The sequence below is a fragment of the Mus caroli genome, unplaced genomic scaffold (assembly GCF_978045245.1).
Source record: "Mus caroli unplaced genomic scaffold, Mus_caroli_1 scaffold_2, whole genome shotgun sequence".
NCBI lineage: Eukaryota > Metazoa > Chordata > Mammalia > Rodentia > Muridae > Mus > Mus caroli.
In genome coordinates, this window is record NW_028227257.1 from 159,553,588 (window position 1) to 159,567,120 (window position 13,533).

A 13,533-nucleotide genomic window follows, 5' to 3' on the forward strand; every position below is an offset into this window, starting at 1 on the left:
GATAATATCAAACATGGTCAGAATCATAGCACAGAAGAGGTTGAGACAAAGGGATTTTGACTTTGAGGCTAGCCTGGGGCATATATGATATATTCAAAAGTAAACACCAAGGATGAAAGGAAGGAGAGGAAAAGAAATGAGAAGAAAGGGAATGGTGAAGAGGAAACATATAGTGGGAAAGTGAATAGCTTTAATAGCATCGAACAGCAGCCTGTGGCACTCATCTCTAGACTAGAGCATCCAAGCAGCACACTCAGGCTTGCAGAGAAGGTAAGGTCAGTGCCCTGAAAACCCACTGTCCTTGATCTATGCCCAAGTTTTGAAAGGAATGAAGAGTTCCAAGGTAAATTTAGCATGATAGATAGAGAATAGATAGATAGATAGATAGATAGATAGATAGATAGATAGATAGATGCACAATGCATAGATAAATATATACATACATACATTTAGAGATGATAGATAAATACGATAGATAGATAGATAGATAGATAGATAGATAGATAGATAGATAGATGCACAATGCATAGATACATATATACATACATACATACATACATACATTTAGAGATGATAGATAAATACGATAGATAGATAGATAGATAGATAGATAGATAGATAGATAGATAGATAGATAGACAGATAGATAGATTTAGAGATCTTTTTAGATATAGAAAGATTTAGAGATAAAAAGATACATAGAGATAGAGATATATCAGTATCCATAGTATCCTTATGTTTTTAATTCTCCATTGTTTCATTAAAATGGGATTCAGGGAAAACATCTTGCACTTAATGAAGTCCCCTGCAAGTGCCTTTGTAACTAGACAGTGGGTTACTAAAAATCTACTGTGGAGCTTGGGATTAGTGGCCCATGCTTGCAACCCCAGCATTCGTGAGGTTAAAGTCAGAGGGTGATAAGTTTAAGACCAAACTGACCTACATAGTGAGGCTGTTGTGTTTTTTATAATTTTTATTTTAAATCTGATTATACATATGTATATATGTAATCATAAAATAATATATATATAACATGCAGTATATATTTCATATATAATATACACATATATATCTATGTGATTGTTTCAACACACAAAATCTCTCACACACACACACATTTGTTTTTATTCGCAGTGAATCATGCCTTTAAGCATAGCCTTACTCCTTTACTAGGTACTTTCTCAAGGCTGCATAAATAAGACTAAACTTTTATTTATAATAATCTTTTTTAAATTACTTATATTATTTTTAATTATCTATATGTGAATGTGTCTGTGTGTGGGGTGAATGCATGTGAGTGGGGGGGGGGGTGTATGTGCGTGAGTGTGGATGCCTGTAGAAACCAGAGGCATTGAATCCCACACACAGAGCTGGAGTTATATGCCCTTGTGAGTTACCTGACATAGGGGCTTGGATATGAACTTGGGTCCATTGCCAGAACACTGATGCTTTTAACTGCTGAGTCATCTCTCCAGCCCTTCAAATGCTTCTTGACCCCACCCATTATCACCACTTCATAGTTGGCAGCTTATGTTTTCTTTCCCCTCATAGTCATTGGGTTTTTCTTCTTGTATTTATTTAATGTGTGTGTGTGTGTGTGTGTACAGGCTCACACGCAGGCCAGAAGTGGATGTTGGATCATCTGGAACTAGAGTTGCATACCAAGTGATGTGTGTGCTAGGAACCTAGCTGCTTTCTTACCTTGAAGTGGAAATGTCTGGTTTTTTTTAACTACTCAATTGTGTCACATGATGTTTTTCTGAAAGCCATCTTGTGAGAAGGTATGAGATATTTTGCTGAAAACAGATACTTGAGAGGGTGCATGAGTATAGAAAGAATATAAACAGAACCCCACAAACAGTAAAAGGACGTTCTTGCATAGGGACAGTGTCCCATGCTTTGTTGGTCTTTGCTGGTCTTTGTTGGTCTTTACTTCATAGAGATAATTATGCCAAAGCCCTTCTTGTGGTATTGCATGATGTTACAGCTGATTGTGTACCCTTCCGCTGACTTGTGTTGCTTCTGCAGAGCCTGGCTGCTGCTGCTGCTGATTCATGCTTGCTGTTTGCTCTTGAACTGGACAGCTGGTATCCTGACAATGGAGAGTGGAATTGGCCTAAGGAACCCTTCTTTTTTCCCTACCTCTGGTTGGTGAGATAGAAGAGAGGTTGAAGCATTTAAGAACCCTAAATAAAGTAGATTTTGGAAAAGAAAAAAGAAAAAAGAAAACAAAACAAAAAACAAACCTAAGCCTACATTGCCCAGCAACTCTCTTACTGAAAACTAAGTCAGATGGTTAAAAACATAAAATAAATGTGAATACACAAACTACTACTGTTCTGATAGGGAAACTTATATGAGTTATATCTGTCTACTGGAAGTCTCCAGACCATTGTCAAAGATTCAGTTTTCTTCATGCCAGCCTCCTCTTTCCCATCCCTCCCAACCCTATTTAAGCATGTTACCACACAAATGCCCTCAGTAGGCCATTATGGTTTCTGTAATTGCAGAGAGGTATTTTGGCTGTCTGCCCTCCTTAGCTCCCCAAATGTTACTGGTTTGGGGAGTGAAGTTATTCCATGGGAAGAAATGATTAGGTTATCACTTTAAACATTACAAAACCACATCAATAGAGATAAACACAGTTAAGAAAAAATGTAAACCAAAGAGAATTCTACTAGAGCCATTGTGGGAGTAGATGGGTGGAGCCAGAGAATCACCCCTGCTTCTTAGTAGTGAGGTGAGAATCCTTATGTTGCATTCAACAGAAGATGCCTTTGAAAACCAGAATGCACATTGGGAGAATGGTGGTGGCCTGAGTGGTCACTGTTCTTGCTCCTGAATGGGCTGAGCAGGCAGCTCATGCCCAGTTGAACAATAGTCAGACAGTTCTGACTTATTTGGATGTGCCTCTGCTTAAAGTGAAACTGATGCATTTCTGCCAAAAAATCTCACTACTAACAATGCTCTTGAAGCTCAAAGATGTTTTACTCTTAATATTTAGAGTAAGGTGTAAGCAATTCAGATATTTGACTTTCTCACAGTTCCCAGTACTTTATCTTCTCAGGATTGCTTAATCTAGAAAACTCCCAGAGTCTTGGCAATTATTTTAGGGCACTTTGTTATATGTTCAAAGATATGGCATTTAGCCTTTAAAAAATGAATAGGATTTTTAGACAAATTTTCTGTCCCATTTTGACTATTGGCTTCTGCTATTGCTTCTTCTCTTCTCCTCCTCCTCCTCTTCCTCCTCCTCCTTCTCCTTTTTCTTCTTTTCTCCTTCTCCTTCTCCTCCTCCTCCTTCTTCTTGTACCCTCCCTGTCATCATCAATATATATATATATATATATATCTTTTTATTATATACATATATATATAATAAAAAGAATATTTAGTTTATTTAGTAGATGTGATTATGCATGTTGCGAGACTGCACTTGAGGTCAGAGGACTGTCTGGAATCGTTCAGACTCCAGGCTATCTGCCTCTCCATTTCTCATGGGCTTTCCTCTCTCTGTCTCCTCTCAATTCTAGGTAAGAGGTTTTTGGTATGTGCTGTGTGTCCAGCTTTTTACAATGGGCTCTGTGGATCTTATTCAGGCCATAAGGCTTTCTTGGCTCTTGGTGTTTACCTGCCAAGTCATTGCTCCAACTAGATAATATTTTTAAAATTTTTTTATTTGAAATTAAAATACAAATGCATCGGGCTGGAGAGATGGCTCAGAGGTTAAGAGCACTGACTGCTCTTCCAGAGGTCCTGAGTTCAATTCCCAGCAACCATATGGTGGCTCACAACCATCTGTAATGGAATCTGATTTCCTCTTCTGGTGTGTCTGAAGACAGCTACAGTGTTCTCATACATAAAATAAATAAATATTTTAAAAAGAATAACTATATCATTCACTCCCTTTCTCTCTCCTCTCCAATCCCTGCCATGCACACAGCTCCTGTTTTCCATCTCAAATTCATAGCCTCTGTGTTTCAGTAGATGTTACATATTACTTTTTAAATAGGAAATGAAAACTTAAGTCTATCCAATAGCTAAAAAGAAAAGCATATAGAAGTTGTTTGTTCCCTTGATTCTTAAATGCCAAGGTTCAAAATTTTGTCTCTCCGATGTTTCCTTAACTGTTTAGCTCTTTCTAATTTAAAAAAATCATGATGGTTCACAGCTGCAAATGGGAGATCTTTGTCACAGTGATGTCACTCTCCAGCTGTTGAAGTGCTTGCTGTTACTTTGTTGTTGAAGAATCCCAGAAAAACAAGACTGCAAATATTGTTCCTTACCAACTTTATACAATGTGAAATTGTTTAGAAACACTAATGGAGGGAGGGTATCATGAGCTTGTCTTAAGCACTATACGGTAACCGTTTCAGACCACAAAATACTATACAATGCAGTGGTTCTCACCCTTCCTAATGCAGTGAACCTTTAGTGCAGTTCCTCATGTTGTCATGACCCCTACCATAAAATGATTCTCATTGCTACTTCATGATTCCAATTTTGTGACTGTTTTGAATCATAATGTAAATATCTGATATTCAGCCCCTGGAGGGGTCATGACCCCCAGGTGAGAACCACTGATGTCATGGCTATGAAGCTTCTTTCTTAGTTATTTATTACTTTTTATTTAACTTTTAATTATTTGTGAATTTCCCATTGCACCCCAACCCCACTCATCCCCCCATTCCATCATCCTCTTCTGTAACTGCCAGTGGCCACAGGTTACTGGGTTTCTGAAAGGAAAGATGGCGTTGGATGGGAAAGGTGGCCAGAGAAATAATGAGCCAAGACAAAGTTGTCTGATCAAGGCCTAATGTTTACTTATGAGTCTGAGCTTATAAAGGGGGGGAACCCATCCCTCACTATGCCAGGATCTCCTGGTCGCTTTGTCAGGAAAACAAGCTCAGCTGTTTAGTAGGTAGCTTCTTGCACAAAGCTGCAGATGTGGCAGACAAAAGACTTTACCTAGGTCGGAAGACTCCACCTTAGGTGAGCTAGCAACTGTGGCAAACCAGGTCTGAGTCAGCCTGCGCAACGTTCGGGGAGGGCACACTCTCCTTCCACCATTGCAACTTACCCGGCAAAAGAAAAGAAAATCTCATTGTGGAAGCTGTCTTGTGTCACCATGAGCTCCACAGAGTCCCTTCTGTCCACACTTACTCACTTGTACATGTTTATTGCAATGAATCACTGGTCTGCTACACTATCAATACTGGATCCTTACTGGTCTTTCTGTCAGATAGCCTAATGTTGTCCTGTGTCATGAAGATACTGCAGCTTTGGATCTGTAGGACAGTCTCCTTCAGGCACTCTAGCAGTTCATCTACTGTGCTGCCCAGGCAAGGTGCAGGGCCGGCTCTCCTGAGTATTGCAGCTGATAAAGGGCAGGGCAAACTCTCCTACTTTCATGACCCTGGGGTCAATTCTCCTGCCTGCCATAGGTGGCAAGGAGGCAAGGGGGAGCATCTCTCCCTTGCCTATACAACTGCTCAGCAGACAAATTGTAGGGCTGGCTCTCTCACACTCAGACTCTCATGTCTAGTGACCCTTGCCTCCACCACCAGAGGTCAGCTCTGCTGTGTTGCCCAGGCAAGGTACAGAGTCTGTTCTCCCCAGTGATACAGCCAGGGAGGGGCAGAGCCAGCTCTCCCACTCTTATGACCTCAGGAACGTCTCTCCTGCCTACCATAGGTTTCAAAAGGCAGGGATGGGGGAAGGGTGTACAAATGACTATAATTTTGCTCAACTGTAATGAATCATAATGTAAATATCTGATATTCAGCCCCTGTGCAACCTATAGGTTGAGAACCAGTGATGTAAAGGCTAGGAGGCTTCTTGATTAATTTCTAGTCAGTAATTTCTTAATGCAATCTCGGTGTGGTTCTTTCCACATTTATCCTGAAGAGTAACAGTTCATTTAACTTTTGTAAACGCCAAGAGAGTTCTTCAGGCTGACTGTCAGTAGACTTTATCTCCATGGCTTTAAGTGCAATCCAGATAGAGCCAATGCTTTTCTCGTGTAAACAAAACAGGGAGGCAGTTGGGTAATTGTCAAATCTGCTTCTCTCACGTGTCACAATTCAGCAGGCTACTTGTTATGCATTCTATAATCTACGCTGTGCCAAAAATAGAGTTGGGCTTCAGCCATCAGAAGGAATGCTTTTTTTTTTTTTTTTTTTCGAGACAGGGCAGGGTTCTTCTGTGCAGCCCTGGCTGTCCTGGAACTCACTTTGTAGACCAGACTGGCCTCGAACTCAGAAATCTGCCTGCCTCTGCCTCCCGAGTGCTGGGATTAAAGGCGGGTGCCACCACGCCCAGCCAGAAGGAATGCTTTCTATACTATCTTAGACTGCCACAATATCTGTTATCAGCCGATGCACAAGGAAGACCAGATTTTTTTTTAATGAGTATCTGGGATATAAAATGGAAAGAATCCAGCTCTTTTCTTGTGTTAAAAGCCATCTTGCTTTTCCAAAAAGATTAGAACCAAAGTTGCTGAGTGCTGAATCCCATGAAGCCATTATCTGGTTTTGATCATAAAAATAAGAAAAATGTTGTTGATAAGTGAGTTTAATCTATTTGTTATATAGTCATGAACCCAAAAGTCTCTCTGAGAGGTTCTTCTTGCAATAGGTGGTGATTAACACATAGACCCACAACAGAGCAATGTGCAGAGAATGAGAGTCTCTGGAGCACTCGGTCCTAAATGGGATGGCAAACCCCTCCCCTCAAGGCTCAGTGATCTATGCAGAAGAGGAGGCAGAAAGATTTTAAGAGCCAGTGGTGGGTGATTCCAAGAAAACAGTGTCTTCCAGACACAACAGAACCTGTGCACATATGAACTCACAGAGACTATGACAACGTACACAGGACTTAAACAGATTCAAACCAGACAAAATCGCAACACTGAGAAGAAAAAGTGGACACAAGGTCCTAACCCTAACCAAGAAGCTATTTGTAATTGATACCTGCTGGGAAAAAGAAAATCAGTTTTCTTCAATGTTGTACCACCTTGGTATCTCAACCATACTTCAGGACAAGCCAGGAGAGAGCACTGGATCTCCTGGAATCTTGTGCTAGTCTAGGATGGGATAAGGACCTTTTTTTTTGTTTTGACTTGGTAATTTTTGTCTTACTGGGTTTTGTTGGTGTTTTGATTTTCATGGGTTTTGTTTTGGTTTTGAGAAAGAACACAAAATTAGGTGGGTAGTGATATAAAGAAGATCAAAGAGCAGTTGGAAGAGGGGAAAGAATATGATCAAAATATATCCCATGAAAAAAATATCTTAAAAATGTTAAAGCCTTTCTATATAGTCCAATGCCCCTGCTGTGCCCCTCTGAGTAAACAGACTTACCCCAGAAGCTGCATGACTATTTCTGGTTAAATGCCCTTCATTCCAGTGCAGCTTGAGAATGTCTCTTTCCAATAGTTGATTGATCACTGCATTTGGGAAATGGATTCATTTTGAATTTGACTATTGTCTTGAGAATTTTTGGATATTTTTAGTATTTAGTGATACTGAGAACTTAAAGTTTAGTTCAGCATTTCCCTCATGTTTATTCTTTAGAGCTTAAAGACATTCTGATTTTAAAACCAAAATACCCACCCCAGCTATCCATGTGCTTTTAGCAAGTAGAAGTAAAATCAGAGAATTTGGTCTAAACATTTTACAATCACTCTGTCTGGTTTCCCAATAGCCAAGCACAAGTCTCACAGAAGATATAATCTTATCAATAAAACTGTGTTGATATTAGCTACAAAAACATAAGAGTTTATATAAAATTGATCAGAAGAGATATAAATCATTTTTTAAAACTAAAATGTGTTCTTAGAAGGTGTACTGGCTGGTTTTGTGTGTCAACTTGACACAGCTGGAGTTATCACAGAGAAAGGAGCTTCAGTTGAAGAAATGCCTCCATGAGATCCAACTGTAAGGCATTTTCTAAATTAGTGATCAAGGGGGAAAGGCCTCTTGTGGGTGGGACCATCTCTGGGCTGGTAGTCTTGGTTTTATAAGAGAGCAGGCTGAGCAAGCCAGGGGAAACAAGCCAGTAAAGAACATCCCTCCATGGCCTCTGCATCAGCTCCTGCTTCCTGACCTGCTTGAGTTCCAGTCCTGATGTCCTTGGTGATGAACAGCAGTATGGAAGTGTAAGCCAAATAAACCCTTTCCTCCCCAACTTGCTTCTTGGTCATGATGTTTGTGCAGGAATAGAAACCCTGACTAAGACAGAAGGAGAGTGTGTAGATATTAAAATATAGAATCAATATGCAACAAAGTCCAAATCGTCACATGAGACTGTATTTCACAAAATGTTATTTCGCCTGCAGAACCCTCACGGAGTGTTGGGGATAGATACCTTTTTACCAGTGGATGAAGCAGTTTGTTATAGTATTAACATCTGTTAACCTAGCTTTAATTTTCTGATCATACTGGTTTACCCTTCTTGCCTCTTCTTGCCATCTGGCTGCCATTTGGCAACCCTAAAATCTCCCTATGAGTTGTCACTTCATGAAGCCATATATCCCCAATGAATTCACATATGTATTTACTCACATATTAAATATTTACTAAATGTCTACTGTATAATGAGGGTTAGGAACAGGAGGTAAGCCATAGTCCAGTCCTTAAACAGCTAATGAGATTTAGGTAGAGATTAACACGAAGAATGGAGGATAGTGCTTCCACACAAGTTGTCCAGACTTTATGAGTACACACAGCAAGGACAAGAGACTTGGTTTTGATTTGAAAGGTTGGAGAGTAAAATAAAAGTTCTTAAAATAAATTTTCGTGGTCAAAATAGTTTAAATACACTAAAACTATAAAAACAATATGAACAGGGATATTTGAACGTTTTGGAATAGTAAGTGCCTTCTCATGTTCACACACTCATTAAGTAGCAGAACATTGTTTGGGAGAATGCTTCCAGCCAAGAAAACGGTATATACAAAGGGCGTAAAGAAAGAAATGAGAATAGCGAGTGTGCTATACTTTTGGGGGACTGTGCACAGGCAGCAACATCACAACTAGAAGCCTGCTGACAGCTCCAGTGGCTCTGCTCACATGATGCTGGTCTTCCACATTAAAACTCCCATGCCATAGCTATGAAAACTCCTAATATGTTGAGGCCTCAGCTAATCCTAGATCCCTTTAAGCCCTAATTTGAATGGAAGAGGGGAGTACAAAGGCAGTTAGAAACCGATGAAGACCCACTGTCCTCTGCACCTCAGTAGCCAAGCAAGCTTTCGAGACAGGCCAGGAACTGTTATTTCCTCTGTCAGTGTAGTTCAGTTTTGTCCTCGAACATCTGATGAGCACCTTATCCTAAACACTCAAGCTGCAGTGGGAAAAATTCACTGTATCTAAAGCTATGACTCTAGAGTCTCTGGAAAGCAGAGGTCAGAGGGAAATCAGAGTTCCCTGAGGTGTGTGCTCTGGACCTCTGATCTAACCTTGGAGCCATCCATTGTCTTAATCTTTAAGCCTCAGTCAGGAAAAGGTGGCAGGGAAACAGATCTTTCCAGTTAACTGCATCCCCTTAATCCCATTCCCAGAAGGAAAGTTTCACTTTCCTTTTGTCTTATGCAGATGAATACACTCTTTGTGGTATACATTTTAGCAATAATATTTGAGGCACTAAGCAACACTCTCTAAAGGGTTGATCCCTAATTAGGGCATGTCAAATGCTACCTAGCCGTTCTTGGAATGTGGATGCCTGATTAGAATATTTCAAATGCCTCCTCACTGGCGATTATACAATGTGATATCTCCAGGTTAAGTCAGCACACAGATGAAGTCACTGCTCATTATCCAGAACCATATTCTTTGTCAGTATGTTTCTAAGCACTCGTTGTTGAGGCAGACGTAATACTAAAGGTCTCGTCACACACACAGTGCCACAGGCTGAGCCATCAGGGAACACCCAAGACACCACCTTTAATACTACTGTTGGAATGATGGAAAGGCCGAGCCATAAAATCCCTTCCATGACTAAGATGTAGACCCATACCCTGGCCAGCTGATATATAGAATATAAATTCAATTTTCCTGTGAACACCCCCCCCCACATCTTCCTCATGTAGCTTCAGCCCCAGACAAAAGGGAAGCACAATAAAAAATAATTATTATATAACTTTTTTAGCATTTATCAGCCATATTTTATTCAATAAGAATATATGATTAGAATAGACGAGATACCATCAATATTTTCACCAGAAATTCTTATTTGAACATACAACTGATAGGTTTTTCCAATTTTTTTTTATTATTTATTTATTTAGTGGGTGGTGGGTTTTAGGCCAGATTCATTCTGAGATATAGGGGCTCTGAGTCTCATTGCATGACTTGACAGCATTCTCAACTGCACAAAACATGAACAATTAGTGCACCAATTAAACTTATTAAAGAAATTAAATTTTGCTGGGGAGAATCCAAGCAATCCAAGCACTGGTGTGCTTTCAAATATCATGATAGATCTCAGTGAGAGAAAAGCTTCTCTGAGCTGGGGGTGGTGGGTAGCACACTCCGTCTCCCAGCTTCATGCTCTATGCTAGCCTTCACTCTTCCTCCACTAGCTGTAAATGCCTTGTCGGCTATCCCTGCCCCACCCCATCCCTTGCCACCTCTTGCATGAAGGACAAAAATCTGCTAGGCATCCTCCACCTCCATTTCACCCTCCCCATCTGCCCGAACCAGGCTTGCGGTCCTGAGCTTTGACCCTCCTAGAGATCCAATGCTGGAGCTGAACTAGGTTAGCTGCAAACAGTTACTATATTGGCTTTGTTGTGAGGTGTTTTTTTTTTGAGGGGGGGAACTATTGCTATTGTTTTGTATTTTGTTTTTCCATCAAACTATTTCTAAGACAACGTTTTATCCAAAGAGCTAGGGAAATTCCAGCTGCTTTGAACAAGGGATCCATTACACTCCCAACCCCTGGGCCCCTCCAAACAATAACCTCCGTGTGTGGGAGCCAGCAAAAGGACCACTCCTAAAGATCATACTGGGCAAGGATCCTTTCAGGTTCTGAGGGGCTAGAATTGGACAAAGCATCACAGAACCCACCTCCAGAATGAGCTGGTTCTGCCGACCAGGTGCTGCCCATGGCACTGTGTCTGCTTCTTCTCCTATCCTGTGTCACATACATACTGTGTCCCTCCGTGGGCAAAGGAGATACACAGATGAGCAATCTACCCTTCCCGCCTTCAAGCATTCCAAATCTACTGGAGACTCATGAGAGCCACGGTGATGTAAAATCTACCTTTTGAGTCCAGTTTATACAAAGGACTTCCCTGTAGAAAGGAAACTCGGGGGAACGTTTCACAGAGGAGGGAAAGCTTGGTTGCGCTTAGAAGCATGAAAGTGGAACAGAGGGGAGAGCATGATAAGCACAGGAGATAATGTGTAAAAGCCCAGAGGGAAAAGCAAGTGACCACAGGAGAGAGGGGGGTCATCCCATGTACCTAGAACACACGATGCTGTGGAGATACCGGAGAGTGAAATGAACACAGGTACTGAAGGACAGACAGGATGAATGAAGTGGAAAGTGCGGTCCGGGATGGACAGCTATGCTTCCCTGTCACTTCCCAGCAGTCGGTTGACCTGACCAGGCTCTCTCCCCACAAATGAGTCACTACCTATATTCCCTGTCTAGCCACAAGCCTGGCTTACTGAGGTGTGTGCTGTCTAAACATGGCTCTCCTCACACAATTTCAGTGATTATTAATGGATAAGGCCAGACTTGCAGTGGCAGTGTCACTGGCTGCCAGAAAGCTAGCTCCAGATGGGCAATTGGCTGAGAACTTGGCTGGCCCTGCATACAGCTCCTGCCTGAGGAAGGCAGATAGTCACTCTGGAGAGACACAAGCAAACGCAAAAGGGAAATGCTAGAGGCTAAGTAGGGACTTCCCAGATGGGGAGCGGCTGTTTGGGACCTCCACTCTTCCTGAATCTTCTCTGTCATCTTCTGCCTCTATCTTTCCTCCCTTGACATGTGTGTGCACACACACACACACACATACACAAGTCTATATACAACTTTTCAAAGCAAACACACTTACCTTTTCTGTCTTTCATTAAGAGAACATTGGTGCAAATATCCGGGAAAAGCAAAATCTATTCGATTAAGGAAGACTGATTCTGTGGGCAGGTCACAGTTATTTGTTAGCAGGGACAGTGGCTCTCAGAGTGGTGTCCCTTGTGGGGACCAGGGAGGTCTCTATATACACAGGAAGCACACCACCAAACTGATGAAAATGCCAAAATCCTATTCTTAACTGTACGAAATGACTCAGTAAGCTACAGTTTTAGCTAGCAGGGATGTGGCATTGTAGATGCCTTCCTCCTTGCTTGTAATGGTTTATAGTTGGTTTCCCTCAGAGAGATGGCCAGCTGCTGCGGTTCCTGGTAAGTACACATTTTTGCAGTTGTCATCCCAGCAAATATTTTGACATATCCACTGTGTACCAGAAACTATTTGATCTAAATACTAAGCGCATAGCAGTGAGCAGGTAGAGCGGGTAACTCAGTGACTATGTGCATTTCAACAGTTCCGCTTTGGCTGGGGACAGGGGTTAGGTTGTGGGGACTATGTTGATACATCAGACAGAAAAGAGAAACATGTGGGCTAGAAAGGAGAAGCAGCTGGTTAGGATTCCGATGATAAACTTACTGAGTATTACTGATTTTGCTGTGTGTCTGTCTGACTGACTGACTGACTGACTGTGGGTGTGTCTTGGTTAAATGGGAGGGTGACGGGGTTGGAACATGGGTTGAACGGTCTTAAAGCTACTGTAAGTGCTGAGCCTGTGACAAGTTCCTGTTCTCTTGCCTGGATGTGTCTTGGAGCCTGTCTTGTATCTGCAGCACATCTCAGAGACTATAACACCTTGTCACATGAGTCTGGTACTTGAGAATCTTCTCATGGAGACCCGTTGCCATAGAGCACTGAAACTGTCCTGCCCAGAGTTTTAACATCTGGACAGCTAGCTCCGCAGGGGACTTAGAGGTCTTACTTCATCTAAAGATACATGGAGGAGGTGGGTAGAACTTGTAATCCCAGCACTCAGGAGGCTGGGGCAGGAGGGTTTTGAGTTCAAAGCTAGCCTGTGCTTCCTAGTAAGGGAGAGAAAGAGAGAGAGAGAGAGAGAGACAGAGACAGACAGACAGAGAGACAGAGAGAGAGAGAGAGAGACAGAGAGAGACAGAGCGTCTCTTATCTTTCTGGGTGTATGGCTGTGGTGGGCTCTACTTGCCCTGTGCCCAGAGCGAACAGTCTACCAGTTCTGATCCAACCATGTTTGAAGTTTCAGGAAGTAAGGTGACAGACACTGGGAAAATTCCTTCTGGAAAATCTCTCTGCATTGTTGTAGTGAATGTACATTTGTCCTGGAGACTGAGGAAGCAGGTAAGGTCTGTTTCAAGTCTGGGCTACACATGAGGCTTCCATGAGTTAGGTTTTCTCTCTGGACTTTCCTTGCTGAAGGAGAAGTGTCTTCCTCCTATCCGTTGGTTGAGGAGGTCGAGCAGCTGA